Genomic DNA, 15,537 nt, shown 5'->3' on the forward strand with positions numbered 1-15,537 from the left:
ATGGTGGGGATGTGGAGGGGGTGTTAGTGTGCGGGAGGTGTGTGTGTGTGTGTGTGTGCAGTGGAGTGCAGGGTAAGTGCAGGTGTGTGTGTGCGTATACGGGGGTTTTGTGCCAGGTGCTGTGCCGGGGAGAGCCGTTCCACCGCAAGGAAGGTGTGGGCGTGAAAGGAGTAAGATAGATGTGTCTTTACAAAGAGACCGTGTGAATCTCTCCTTAGACAAGGCTAGGAATTTACAGGGGGGGAAGTAACAGAAGAAAGTATTCGTTCTAGAAACTGTTACTAATCAACAGAGACTGTTGCTCAGCCAAGGCCCTGCTAAATTCCTGAACCTAGAGCAAGGCAGCAAAGACTTCCCAGCATTAGGAATAGTTTGGTTTTCTTCCTTTTCCATTCCAAAAGGGGAGTGCATATTAGAGGGGGGCATAGAGTAGGCAGTTCCGGAAGTCTGTAATTCCCGAGTACCTCAGAGGGTGCTGTTGCCAGGAACTTAACATCAGAAGGGGGCTGCTTCCCGCAATCATTTGAGAGACTCCATGGCAAAAGCCCCATGGCCTCTCCCTGGAGTTGAAGAATGTTACAGGACTCCTCTGTCTCCTTTTTGGTGGATGAAGAAACTCAGAAAGCCACACTTCTGCCAGAACTCTCCAAGATGCCCCCTTTGCTCCCCGTGACTCCATCACTGCCCAGGAAGCTGTCTTTTCTACCACAGCAGTTTGACATACAGTTAAAAGTCGTGTGGCAGAGAAAAAAGGCAAGAATTGGTTTCCAAGGGATGGCAAACGAGATACCAGAACCTTTGGCCCTACCAATATTAAAGCAACTCCATTAAGAGAGTTCTTGCACTTCCTGAGGATTGGCAGAAGCCTATCTCATGATGTATGTTGCTGGGGGTCTTTTTAGACTGGCAAAAGGAGCTGTTGAAGGTTGCTTGATCTGTGCTAAAGCCAACAGCCAAGTTACAAAGTAACTTGCTAGAGGAGGGAGGCCTTGGGCTGCATGGCCCTTCCAAAGATGCCAGGTGGATTTTCCGGAGATGCCCCAAGTGGCAAGGCTTAATATCTTCTGGTAATCGTATGTCAGCTAGCAAGGTGGCCAGAAGTATTTCCAACTACTTCAGTAATGACAGGATCTGTTCTTAAGGCATTTTTGGAACAAATCATTCCAAGATACAGCATTGTAGAAGCAATAGATTCAGATAGGGGAACTCATTTTGCAGGAAAGATCCTTCAAGGGGTTTTGGCTTCTTTAGGAACACAATGGAACCTCCATAGGCCCTGGCACCCCCAGAGCTCGGCTCGGGTAGAAAACAATGAAGAGAGAAATAAACACCTTTTGAAGCTGGTAATAGAAACCAAGATGCCATGGGTAGGGCTTTGGACATTGGCTTTGGTGAGAATGAGGGCCCAACCCAGAAGAGAGATTCAGTTATCTCCCTTTCAATCGTTGTTTGCAATTGCCCTCCTGGTAAGTCTCCACCCAGTGGGGGGGGTAGAGGCAAGTGATGCATTTTTAAAACCATCTGTGGCCAGGATCCTGCTTCTTGTGAAACCCCTTCAACAGGAAACTCAGCTGGCGCAAGCCCGGCCTTTGGACTTTGCTGCTTTTAACATCCAACCAGGAGATTGAGTCCTAATTAAGGAGTAGAAAGAAGCGCCAGTGCTGGTGAAATGGCGTGGCCCATTCCAAGTGTCACTGACGACAGAAAACAGCCGTCAAGTAAGCTGAACACAGGTGAACCCGTCACTCTCGGGTCAAGGTCTCTGAAGCCTCAGAGATTTGCACATCTCAGCTGGAGGAGAAGGCCGGGAGGCCGTGACTGACACTCTGCAGGAGTGGGCCGGAGCAGTAGGCAGTGCTTCGACATCGGAAGAAGCCCCGCAGTCCTACCTTCAGACCGTCTGCTGAAATAGACTGTAAAGGCATCCCTCCTCTAGAATCTCCACTCACTTGGGGGCTAATACTTGTGGCCATTTTGTTACGTTAAGTGGTTTCTGTGTCTTCAATTGCCACAGGTGCTGCAGAAGACAACGGGAAAATTAGACTAGCTAATTAGATGACACTATTAAAACATTTTCCTTACTAATTCTACTTTGATATGGTCAGCTGAGTTTAGGCCAGGAGTGGGAGAATCAATTTGCAGCCTTAGGAGAAGAAGTAGCAAAAGTTTTTAACCTTAGCAATTGCTGGCTCTGTGGAAGGCCAGGAGGATCTGAAGAGTGGCCACAGTTGGCTAGCCCAGCTGAACCTAAATGGTGGGTCAATGTGAGGGCCCACAGTGGGATGGGATTTGGGGCCAAAGAAGGAAGTTCACGGCCACTTCATTCTTCTCCAACAGGCACTTATTGCCTAATAGGATAGGGCGTGTCTATGTAGGAAAAGGCAATTGTCAATTGACTTTCCCTCTGGGCTTGAACAACTGGGTTTGGACCCCCAATTGCCCTCCTTCCAATTGTTCCAAATATCAAGGCAAATGCAATCAAATACCTGTTCGGCTCACTAACAGTAGCTGCGTAAGGCGTTCTTATCACACTTACCAAAAATATTTGGAAGCCTGTAAAGCAATGGGGAGGGACAAGGGGTTTTTTTGACCACCTGTTTTTGAGCAGTCCCCACAAAAATTCCACAAGTAGAAGACATGTTGTTTGTGATTATCAGTGGGAATGGCCACACCGGATTGGAACTCAAAGCCTTTTAGTGAGTTCTGCTCCAAATCCAACCAAGCAGCTTGCAGATGTAAATGTAGGTGGGAACCCTGTGCGGGAGCTTGGAAATGCAAATGCTGGGACCCTTATGGTGGGGCAACTCTTGTTGGAGGACCGTTAGGCCCGGGAATCCTGCTGTATTTTGAGCCACCAATTGATGACCATGGGTAGGTTCCTTTGCTAATGGAACACGGGCTTTGAAAGGACAGTATTGGATTTGTGGCCAACATGCTTAGCTCAGGTTACCTCCAAACTGGTCAGGGAGATGGTATATTTAGTAGACTGTTGTTCTTTTTGCTACTACAAGTTCTGGGAAATCGCTTAGGAATCAAAATCTGTGATGATTTAATTAGAGAAAAGCAGTCAGCTGATGCAGCCCTGGCTGGAGGGAGCACCCCAAAACGGGGAAATGATGAACGGCCAACAGAACAAGTTACCCAACACGATGGACCAGCCCCTTGGAAACCTAAGGAATTAATCCCAGATGCCTGGGAACCCATTTATCATTTGAAGGAGATAATTAGGTTACAAGCTGTCTCGGAAATAATTACCAACCAGCCAGCCACAGCGCTTGACCTTTTTGCTGAGCAACCCACTTAAATGAGGAAAGCGGTATTTCAACATTGGATGGTATTAGATTATCTGTTGGCAGAAGAAGGAGGAGTTTGTGGGAAATTAAATGACTCGAGCTGCTGTTTGCAAGCAGATGACAGCGGAAAAGTGGTCAAACAAATAACAAAGGAAATAACGTCAGCTCGTGGACCTGTCCAAATGTTGAAAGGATGGGAATGGGACATATTTTCATAGTTAACTGGCCAGCTATGGGCTAAATGAATACGATTTCTCCTCTTATATGCTATCGCAATTCTCATCTTTTTACCATGCGTGACACCATGCTGGCTGCAGCTCTTTCAGCAGGTGCTCAAGGGGATGCCGCTAGCAGCCATGCCTACCTGATCCAGAAATGACTACAAAAGGACAGAAAAGAATGTCACTGCAAATAATAGCAAAACCCAAGAAGACTCCAGAAGAAAAAATTAAATCCATGGTAATTAAGGTTTGTAAAGACAAATACAGAGCAAATAAAAAGAGGAGGGATTAAAAGGAATGAGATGGATGAGTCTTTACAAAGAGACCGTGTGAATCGGCCTGTAGACAAGGCTAGGAAGTTATGGCTAGTGAAGTAACAGAAGAAACTAGGAGTTCTCTAGAACTGTTACTAATCATCAGAGACTGTTGATTAATCAAGGCCGTGTTAAATTCCTGAACCTAGAGCAAGGCAACAAAGACTTAAGAGCATTAGGAATGGGGTTCTTTTCTTTCTTCTCGATGCCAAGAGGGGGGTGCATATTAGAGGGGGGCGCATAGAGTAGGCAGTTCCGGAAGTCTGTATCTCCCGAATACCTCAGCCAGTGGGGAAAAGGAAGAGGGTGCTGTGGCCGGGAACTTGGCATCAAAAGGGGGCTGCATCCCGCAACCGTTTGACAGACGCCATGGGAAAAGCCCCATGGACTCTCCCTGTAGTCGAAGAATGTTGCAGGACTCCTCTGTCTCCTTTTCGGATATAAACCTCAGGCATCGTGGATTAATTTTCCCTAACGGCAGCGACCTGCCGCGTGGTCTCCGTGCTCCTCTCCAGCCCCCCGGAACGTGTAAAATAGTTCCCAGCGGCTCCCACCGCGCGTTGCAGACGGCTGCGCGGCCCCGGGGCTGCCCGCAGTGCTCCCCTGCCCCGCCAGGGCTGCCCGCGGCCAGGGCCGGGGCCCTTCTCGACAGCAGCCGAGGGGCTGCGGAGCGGGCGGCTGCCGGACGATCAGCTATTTTATGCCGCGCGGTGCTGCCGCCTCCATCTAGCTCTCCATCACGCCGCCGCCCGCCGCCCGCCTGGCGCGCTCACGCTCGGCCGCGCTCGCCGCCCGCCCAGCCTTGCCGGAAGCTCTCCCGCCCGTGCTGTGCCCCGGCTCCGCCGGCAGCTCGGCAGGGCCCGGCCGCACGCGTGCTGCGTGGCTCGGAGCAGCCGCGTTGCGCCGCAGGCGACGGGGAAGGCGGGGCGGGCCGGCGCCATCGTGGTAGCGCGAGGAGAGGAGCGCCCGGGCGGGGCGGCGAGCGGCGCGGCGGTGAGTGCTTCTGCTTCCTGTCGCTCGGCGGCCGCCCACGGCAGGTGCCGTGTGACCCCGCGGAGCGGCGGGGCCGGCCGGGCGGTGCGCGGCGAGGCTTTCGGCCAGCGGCGACCACAGCGAGAGGCTGCTGGCACTGCCCGTGCCGGTGGAGAGAGCGGGGATCCGAGGCCGGCCTTCCCCGGGCGACGAGGGGAGGCCGCCTTTGCCGCGCTGCCCTCCGTGCAGCATGTGGCCGATTCCGGCGAACCCGGGGTCTCCGCAGCGGCGCGGGCGGGAGGGAGTGGGGAGCGCGCTCGGTGCCGTGCCGGCCGCTCCCGGCCAGCGCTGCGCTGCGCCGAGGCGTTTTCCCGCCCGTCCTGGGAAGGACATAAGCGACACCGTAGTTGGAGCTTAGCTGTCAGGGGGAACAACTTCTCTCTGTGAAAAACGAAGTTCACTCTCCTGTGAGAATTTAAAGGGGTTTAATATAAAGACAATAAGAGACACATCAAATAAAGCAACGGGGTAACAGCCAGTTGCCTTGGCGCTCTGCCAAGAGCACACCTGATGCCAGAGGTCAGTCCTTTTTATACCGTTTTTACTGTCTGTTCTTTATTCATATTAAAACTTTTCCTGGAGCTGTTCTGCATGGCCACTCCTTGGTTCCGCCTTTTTAGAGCGTGCCTAGTCTTCTGCCTTGTGGTTTTATTTCTCTTGATTCTTGGGGTTGGGCCCGCTAGGCAAGAGTCGATGGTAGGGTGGATTTCTTAATTCTCCAGACAGTCAGGGCTGATTGCAGCTTTGGGCCTCTTCGTCTCTCCGGGCAGAGTGGTGATAAAATCTCCCGGACTCTCCTGGCCGCCCGTTCTCCGGGCGGAGTAGCCTTTGGGCCCTTTTGCTCCCTAGACAAAGTGTTGATTAGCAGCTTTTCGGGCCTCATCCTCTGTTCGTTTGGAGGTTATCTTACGTGCTCACACTTGCTAACATTCTTGCTAAAAAGAGAGAAAACTACATCCACACAGCAGAAAGCATTTCTAACGTTATATAATATCTACTTTATACTTTGCGAGAAGCTAATATAATATATGTTTATAACAATCCCCCCTTTTCTATTTTATAAATCATTTGGCTTGAGCAATAATTCTTTTTTCTTGGCTTCTAATGTCTGTTCGTTCTTTTCACAGATCAATTTGGCTTCTTCAAGAGGGTCTTTTGTATCACTTTGTCTTTTTAATACCATAATTTTTTGTGCTGTTCCAGACATAGCCAACTTTGGGTCAGTAGGCATTGCCACAACTTGCATGCCTTGAACTATGCTGGTGATTAGCCGAATAAAGCGGGGGATCAAGCAAGGGAGAAATATTAGACTAGCTGTAGCACATAAGAGGAAGAAACCTAGCTTCTTCCACCATTCTTTCCCCAATATGCCATCCCACCAGTTAGCAGACATCATTGATTCCCATTTTTGGACTGGTACATGGGCTATTTTTCTGATTTGGTTGGCCATATCTAGAACGGCATCCCCATTGTCATCAATTTTTAAACAACAGTCCGATGTATTGAACTTCCTGCACACACCGCCTTCTTCGGCCAGTAAATAGTCTAAAGCCAGCCTATTTTGATGTATTGCAGCTCTGGTTTGGCGTTGCTGGCTGACTATTAATTCCATAGCCCCAGCTGTTTCATTGGTTATGATTTCTACAAGAGCTTGGAGTCTGATGATACGATTCAGCATGTAAATTGGGGTCTGATATCCCCAGCTTCCATCTTGTGCTTAGGTAGCTGGCCCATCTGTTTCTAATATTCGTTCAGGGGGCCATTCCTCATCTTTCCATTTTTGGAATCCTCCAATTAAATCTCTTTTCTTTCTTTTGAAGTCTTCATAGAGAGGTATACCTAATTGATCTCCCACTGGTTCTGGGAAAAGGAAAAACCCTGGTTGAATGATTCTTAGTGTACAACTCCCTTTCCAATGTGAAGGGAGTCTTGGGGATGCCCTTTTCCCACATATCCAAAAGAAGCCATCTGGTGCTTTCCAATAATCACCTTCTTGTTGATTTATATTCTCCCCAAATTTGGCTATTTCTGGGATTCCAAAATAAGGATTTTTCCTCGTGTCATTACACTGAAAGAGTCCAACTTCATGATCATATACACAGTCTTTTCCTTTTTTCTGGGCTCAATACCAAGTTGGTTTTTCTGGGACCCACCACCTTGAAGTTTTGTTACTCACTTTATAGCTTTTACAGGGAGTGTTTCCTACTTCATTAAGAAAGTTTATCCCAGTTCGCCAGAGGCATTCTTCCCCTATCACTGTTGAACTTAAAATCCACCCCTCAGGTCGGTTCCCCCCTCTTATATTTGTCCGGTTCCATTTAAGGAGTTCTACCGGGCCTACGCTGCTACCTTTCCGTGGCCATTCTTCTGTCATTAAAGCTCCTCCACAGACCCAACAGTTGGTTATGTTAAGTTCTTTACCTATCCTCTCCCCCAATTCCACAAACAGGTTTTTTCCTAACCTTGGGGTTTTTTCCTCTTTGTTGTTTGAGCTTTGCATACAGGTCCTGGCGTGGTGAGGTGAATATAGGGCGAGGTTGCTGTGCTGGCTTTGTATCTTTACTTACCACTTGCTCTTTTACCAAATCTTGGACTGTTCCCCTGGTGGCAGCTGTGGAGCAAATCTATTTTTCTCCTTTTGGACAATTGCTTCTTAGTCTGTTTCCACTTGTTCCTAAATTTTCTGTAATCCAATATTTTTCTCCTTTATGCATGCAAATACCTAATTTGGATGAGTCATAACAGTGACTGTTGGTATGGGTATGAGTAATAAGAAAGAAGCCCCGGTGTCTTTCCATGTAGAGCTTTCGATAGCATTTGTAACATGGTCTTGCCGGTGTCCCAAAAGGGACCAGGAGAAGTGACAAAAGAAGGAATAACAGAGGTCCGGCATGGCTTATACTCCCACCTCCCTTGCCTATGAGGTTGCAACCCATAGCAGGTGTATTGGATCTTCTCGGTGGCGAGTACAGTGGCCGACCCGGTCTTGCCCTCTATTTCCTTGTCACTTCCTTTGTAGCTTTTAGGCAAATTTCTTTTGGCACCTTTTTAACTGTAGTATCTTATCGTATCTTAGGTGTTTCCCATTCAACAGGCACTAGTAATTCCCATCTGCAGAGCAAAGTTATTGCTTTTGTTGCTTATGATTTTGTCTGGATAGGGGGTTGATTTTGTGCTTGACACCCTTTACAACTAGGGTGTCGACGGTGTGAAATGCCAATTTCCCTCTAGATTAATTACTTATATTTGACGTGGTTGGCATGCCCCGTGTTAGAATGATTCAAACAGGGTATATGATGTGGCACTGATGGAAGTTGTGATTCTCCCCCTTCTTAATACAAATCACAGGCTAGAATCAGGACATGAGAGTTCCCTGTTTGATCCAGTCCCAACCCTTCCTGTTTGAAGTGAGAATATTCTTCTCCACGATGTCCCAGAATTTGTCCAGGGGCCACTGATATAAATTTGGCTTTTACTTCTCAGTTAGGTGTGATTCTTTGCATATCCCTTGGATTATTTAGATTGTTCTAGCTCATTGCCACCTGGTCTCCGTTTAAGAATCAATTTGGTATCACCTGGTTTGGATATTACAGTCCACTCTTCAGGTTCTTTTACAGGTCCTTTGATTCTGCTGGCATGGATCTACCCTCGTTCCTTGGTCTGGATTGCGGCCTCAGTCATCAGCAGTACCTGAAAAGGACCCTCCCATTGTGGAGTCAAAGATTGTTCTTTCCATGTTTTTACTAGTACCCATTCCCCTGAATGGATATTATGAATTTTGAACTCCAAAGCTGTGGTTTGAGGGATCATTCCTTTCAGCCGCAAATTTTCAAGTGTTCTGGCAATTGCGGTGACATATTTTTTGACACTTACTTCTCCTACTTCATAAGTGGCTGTTTCATGTTGAGCAGTAAGGAAGGGTAATCCGAACATCATCTCATAAGGAGACACTCCCAGGTCTGACCTGGGCTGTGTTCGGCCTCTCAACAGAGCCAAAGGTAAGCATTTTACCCATGACATTTGAGTTTCAATCATTAATTTTGTTAAAGTTTTTTTCAAAGTCTGGTTCACTCTTTCTACTTGGCCTGAACTTTGTGGGTGCCAGGGGGTATGTAATTCCCATTTTATTCCCAAGGCTTGAGTTATTTGTTGTAAGACTTTGGATGTAAAATGTGTTCTTCTATCTGAGTTTATTTTATTAACCATTCCATATCTGGGAATAATTTGTTCCAGAAGGGTTTTGCATACTATGTTAGCTGTAGCTCTAGTAGCAGGAACTGCTTCTACCCAACAAGTTAGGTGGTCTGCTATTACTAATAGGAACTTCCATCTCTGTATTTGAGGAAGTTTAGTGAAATCTACTTGGATACTTTGGAATGGTCGCAGAGCTAACTCACGGCCTCCTAATGTTGTTTTTCTCATTATTTTCCTAGTCACTCTTTGGCAAGTTCTACAGTTCCCAGTTATTTGTTTTGCTACCCCAAAGATTCCAATACACCCATAATTTTTTAGAAAATGATCACACAAGCTAGCTTGAGTACCCCAATGAGTTTTTTGATGCATATCTTCTAATATTCTCTTAGTGAGTGGCTTATTAAGTAACTGTCTCCCATCAGGAAGTTTCCGTTTTCCAGATTGATCTTGTTCTCCCCCTATCTTAAATAATTCTTTTTCTTCTTCTTTACTAAATTTGGGGATTTCCAATTCTCCCCTTTCTGGGGTCAGGATTAACAGAATTGGTTCAGTCCCATTTTCTGCTGCATCTTTGGCTTCTTGGTCTGCTAGGTTATTCCCTCTTATTTCTGGGGTCATCCCTTCTTGGTGTCCTTTGATATGCACTACGGCTATTTCTTCAGGCAATTTTAATGCTTCCAACACTTCTGAAATCAGGCCTTCATGTATCAGTTCTTTCCCCTTTGAATTTAGTAAACCCCTTTCTTCCCAGATCTTTCCAAAGGTATGTACTTTGAATCAGTATAGACGGTCCCCTTTTTGTGTGCTAAATGCTCCAGTGCTCTCTTTAGAGCGTATAATTCACAAGACTGCGCCGACCAATTTGAAGGTAGTTTTCCTTTTTCGATGGCCTGCATATTTATCCCATCGACTAAGGCATATCTTGACATTCTTTTTCCTTGCAAGCATCTGGATGAACCATCCACATATATTCTTTCCTCTTCTAAGAGGGCTTGTTCAGCTAGATCTTCTCGAACTTTTGTTTGGTATTGAGTAATTTCTAAGCAATCATGTGCCAGGTCATCTTTTGGTTCTCCATACAGGAATTGGGCCGGATTGAGGCTTTTGCTTGCTTCTATAGTTAGATCATTACTGTCAATCAGAATTGCTTCATATTTTAATAGCCTGGAGTCTGTTAACCATTTTTCAGCTTTTTGATTTAGCACATTTCGGACCGCATGGGGTGTGTATACAATCAGTTTACTTCCAAAGGTGAGCTTACGGCTCTCCTCCACCAAAATAGCGGTAGCTGCTATGGCTTGAATGCATACTGGCCAGCCACGGCTTACTGGGTCCAATAGTTTAGCTAAATAAGCTATTGGTCTTCTCACCCCTCCCCATTCCCGGACTGATACACCATGAGCTACTCCATTTTCTGCATTCACATATAAATGAAAGGGTTTTTCTAGTGAGGGTAAGCTTAGGGCTGGTACCGAGGCTAGTTTCAACTTCAGTTTTTCTAATTTATTATCATCATCATCTTTGGTCCATTGTATATTGTCTCCCCCTGTTAATTTTTCATATAAAAATTTTACTGCTTGTGTATATCTTTCAATCCATAATCTGCAATATCCCAGTAGCCCCAGCAGTCTCCTAACCTCCTTTTTTGAAGAGGGAGGAGGGAGGGATAAAATCCCTGTAATTGTTTCAGGACTTAGTTGTCAGCTACCTTTGCTTATCAGGTGGCCGAGATATTTTACTTCTGATTCCACAAACTGTAATTTCCTTTTTGATGCCTTTAGTCCCTTTTTCCCAAGAAAATTTAGAAGCTTTATGGTAGCTCCTTTAACTTTCATTTCATCTTCTCCTGATATTAGAAGGTCATCTCCATATTGGATAAATTGTATTCCTGGGGGAGTGGGGAAGGTTTGTAGTATTTCTCCCAAGGCTTGCCCAAATAAATTTGGGGCCTCACAATAGCCCTGTGGCAGTTTAGTCCACCTCAACTGGTTCTTTTTCCCTGTGTTTGGATCTTCCCATTCAAAGGCAAAAATATTTCGGCTTTCCTCTGCCAGTGGGCAGGCCCAAAAGGCATTTTTAAGATCTACCACACTAAACCACTGATGTTGAGGTGGAATTTTGCTTAAAAGAGTGCAGGGATTAGGAACCATAGGGTAGCAGGCCCGTGTTCTTTTGTTTACTTCTCTTAAATCTTGCACTAATTTATAATTTCCATCAGATTTCTTTACTGGGAGAATAGGGCTATTATGAGGGGATTTACAAGGTTCTAGTGTCCCATCCTTTATTAATTCTTCTATCACTGGTTTTAAGCCTTTTCTCCCTTCTAAAGATATAGGGTACTGATGTACACAAATGGGACCTTCTTCTTTTTCAATTGTGACCCTTATGGGGTCAAGATCTAGTCCACCCCTATTCCCTTCCCTAGCCCAAACCTCTCTGTTAATTTTGCTTTCATCTTCTTGGCTAAGTTTAAACACTTTGGCCGTCATTTTCCCTTCTTCTGGTATGATTCCAATCCCCAGTTGGATTTGTAAATCCCTTCCCAATAAATTGCTGCCAGCCTCAGGAGCTAACAAAGCATCCCCTATCCCTATTTTTGTTTCCCCTTCAATAACCACATCTTTAACGACAGAGACCTTAAATCCTTCCCCCTTTGCTCCTGTTACTTTTACCATATCATTACTCCCTTTTGGAATATTCATCACACAAGTCTTTTCTGCCCCAGTGTCAACTATAAATTCCAATACTTCCTCTTCGGGGCCTACTTTTAAAGTTATCAAAGGCTCCAGATGGTATTTATCCCCCCAAAAATAGAGCCCATGATTTCCCTATTTTTCTTCTGTGCGTGTCTCTTGAAATCTTTTCAGATCCCTCCTCAGGTGGGGGCATTCTCTTTGATAATGCCCTTCTTCCTTGCAATAGAAACAGGCATCCCTGGGTTGTTCTTGGAATCTTGATTGTGCTGAGGTTTTATTTTTCTCTTTTCCACCATTTCTGAATCTGGAATGTTTAGGAGTGTTACCTGAGGGCTTTAGATTTTTTTTGGAAGGTACTCTCTCGCATAGTGGCTATCATGATCTTTGCTCCCACTTTGGCTTTTTCTTCATCCCTCCGGACATATATATCTTTTGAGCTTCCCTTACTAGGTCTTGTAATGGTTTCTCATACCAATCTTCTATTTTTTCCAATTTTTTTCTAATATCTGGCCAGGCATGAGTGACAAAGTTAACTCTTAGCAGGGCTTGCCCTGCTAGGGACTCCGGGTCTCTCCCAGAATATTGTTTCATATTCTTTCGGAGCCTCTCCAGCCACTCAGTCGGGGTTTCTTCCTTCCCTTGCTGCCCTTCAAAGGCCTTTCTGACATTTTGTCCTCAGAGTGCCCCCTCTTTTATTCCCTTGATTATCAAATTACAATAATCATTCATATGTCCCCTCCCAGCTTCATCATTTTGGTTCCAGTTAGGAGGTGTAATGGGCATTTTCTGATCCCCGGGTGGACCTTGTTGGTTTTCTTTTCCCCAAATTTTTATTCCAGCAATTCTAATCATTTCTCTTTCTTCTTGGGAGAATATTATTTTCATTATTGATTGCATTTCTTCCCAAGTGAAAATGTTGGGACCTAAGAACTGGTCCAACATTTCAGCTGTACCTATGGGGTCTTCTAATAATCCTTTAATTTCTTTTTTGAAATTCCTAACCTCTGTAGAGGTTAGAGGAGCACTCACAAAGCCGCTTCCCCCTCCTCCCGTAGGTACTTCTCTTAACGGAAAGAAATGAATTTCTCGGCTTCCCTCTGTTTGTTTAGCAATGGAGGGCTTGTTGGGCTGCCTCGGAGCCTTAATGGCACCTCCTGTATTCTGGTATGGTGCTCCTTCGTTAAGAAGAGGGTTGATTTGGGAAGAAAGCACCGAACTCCCCTGGGGAGGAGGGGCAGATTCAAAGTCTGGCGCTGAAGCTGAATATTCTGTGGTGCAGAGGGTGGGGGTGGGGTATGGCAGTGAAGCCAGATATTCCGGAGCACAGGAGGCGGGCACCGGGGCTAAAGCCGGGTTTCTCAAGGCAGGAGAGGTAGGGGCTGAAGCCGGGACGTGTGACCTTTCCCTTGATGCAATTGAGGGTGCTGGGATTCCCGAGATATATGGGAAGGGTGGGATCCCCGGCATGGGCGGGGGCAGGGCTCCCCCCCAGCTCCATTGGGGCGGGAGGGCTGCCGGGGGAAAGGCCCCCGGTGCGGGCGGAGGGGGGGCTGGCGGGGGAAGCCCCGGAGCCAGGGGGAGGAGGGCAGCTTCTGGTGCTGGCGGCGGAGGCAATACTTCTAAAGGGTCTCAGCCTTTTTTCTCTTCTGTTTGCTTTTCCTCTGCGGTTTCTGATATTTTGAAGACTTTGGTTCCCAGAGGTTTTGTAATTCCTGTCCAGCAAGAAGCATATTCTCTCTCCTCAGGGTGAGATGGCTCTTTTGAATTTACAAATACATTTAGAGCCTGGCAAATCCATGCCTCATCAGACCCGTATTTTGGCCAGTACACATGATCAGATCTGATTTCCTTTTTTACCCACTCTTTCATGCAGAATTGAATCATTTTTACTTTCTCTTTTCCTTTTGTAGAAGGATCAGTTTCCCAGTTTGCGAGTTTGACCCCGAGGGGACTGTCTCGGGGTATATCCTCTGGCACCCTTTTATAATTTGAACTTAATTTACTAGGTTGTTGTCCCATTTTCCCAGGAGTTCTCTATTACTCAAAATACCAATTTATCCCCCCCTTTGAAATACTAATTCATTCCTTTAAAACACCAATCTTCACTGCTGTAAAATACTACCCACCCTTTCACAGTACAAAAAACACCAAAAAATTTATTAGAGCCCACCTTCCCCAAAAACAAAGTTAACTTCGAATTACACAGTTTTTCATTCACACATTCACTCTTTTTTAATATTTGTTCACTCACTCATTCCTACTCACAACAGAATAATAAGGTACCTCTTTCAAGTCACTTGTTAGTATCCACCCATGGGTATGATATAATCCTTAGGATTCTGGGTGCTCTTGGATTTCCCTCAACCCAGCATTGCTAGCATCCAAACCCCAACCTCTCTTGGGGTACTTTTAGGCCCTGGGTGCTCTTGGAGTTTTCCTCAACCCAGCATATGGGGGGGTAGCTCCCACTTTGCAACCCCTTCTCTGGGACCCCGTCCCAGTCACCCCCGGAGATTCTTTCACTCCGCTTATCTCTCGCTTTGTCTCCTCGCTGGCCGCTGTTCTCGTGAACAAGACGGAACGGCAGCACTCAGAGACTGCCACACTCGCTTCGCAGATCTGGGGGCAACCAGCCCACGTCTCATTCACACACGCTCATCTCCCGTAACCACCCCCTTTTTCTTTGGACAATACTTCCCAGTCCTGTTTCTTTTCCAGTGTCTGTGGGATTTTTGTCGAGAGCGCTCTCTTTCATTTGCTTTATTTTTGTGTCTTTCTTGTCCTCCGGGTGTTGCCCTGCTGCCACCAAATCACGCCAGAGGATGCTAAGCAAAGGTCCTGCCAACTTGGGCGGGAGGCGCCTTACCCTTGCTTCTTGAATCCTCCCACGCTTTTCAGAGGCGAGGTGTAGCTCCGGGACGAGCCCTTAATTGTGAAAAACGAGGTTCACTCTCCTGTGAGAATTTAAAGGGTTTAATATAAAGACAATAAGAGACACATCAAATAAAGCAACGGGGTAATGGCCGGGTGCCTTGGTGCTCTGCCAAGAGCACACCTGATGCCAGAGGTGAGTCTTTTTTATACCATTTTTACTGTCTGTTCTTTATTCATATTAAAACTTTTCCTGGAGCTGTTCTGCATGGCCACTCCTTGGTTCCGCCTTTTTAGAGCATGCGTAGTCTTCTGCCTTGTGGTTTTATTTCTCTTGATTCTTGGGGTTGGGCCCGCTAGGCAAGAGTCGATGGTAGGGTGGATTTCTTAATTCTCCAGACAGACAGGGCTGATTGCAGCTTTGGGCCTCTTCGTCTCTCCGGGCAGAGTGGTGATAACGGCTCTTGGACTCTCCTGGCCGCCTGTTCTCCGGGCGGAGTAGCCTTTGGGCCCTTTTGCTCCCTAGACAAAGTGTTGATTAGCAGCTTTTCGGGCCTCATCCTCTGTTCGTTTGGAGGTTATCTTACGTGCTCACACTTGCTAACATTCTTGCTAAAAAGAAAACTACATCCACACAGCAAAAAGCATTTCTAACATTATATAATATCTACTTTATACTTTGCGAGAAGCCAATATAATATATGTTTATAACACCTCCATTGGCGACCTCCTTTTCCCTCTGATTCAGCTACCTTGTGGTAGGTGCGATGGTGCTGAAGAAGGGTGGCGGCTTGGCACAGTTGCTGTCACAGGTGGATCTTTGAGTGGCATGTGTGAGGGTAGGAGGGTACGGCACCCATAGCTGAAGGCAAAAAAGGTCAGGGCATGTCATCAGCCGCAGTCGTGCTAAGTTGTT

The sequence above is a fragment of the Aphelocoma coerulescens genome, chromosome 11, assembly GCF_041296385.1.
Source record: "Aphelocoma coerulescens isolate FSJ_1873_10779 chromosome 11, UR_Acoe_1.0, whole genome shotgun sequence".
Classification (NCBI taxonomy): Eukaryota; Metazoa; Chordata; class Aves; order Passeriformes; family Corvidae; genus Aphelocoma; species Aphelocoma coerulescens.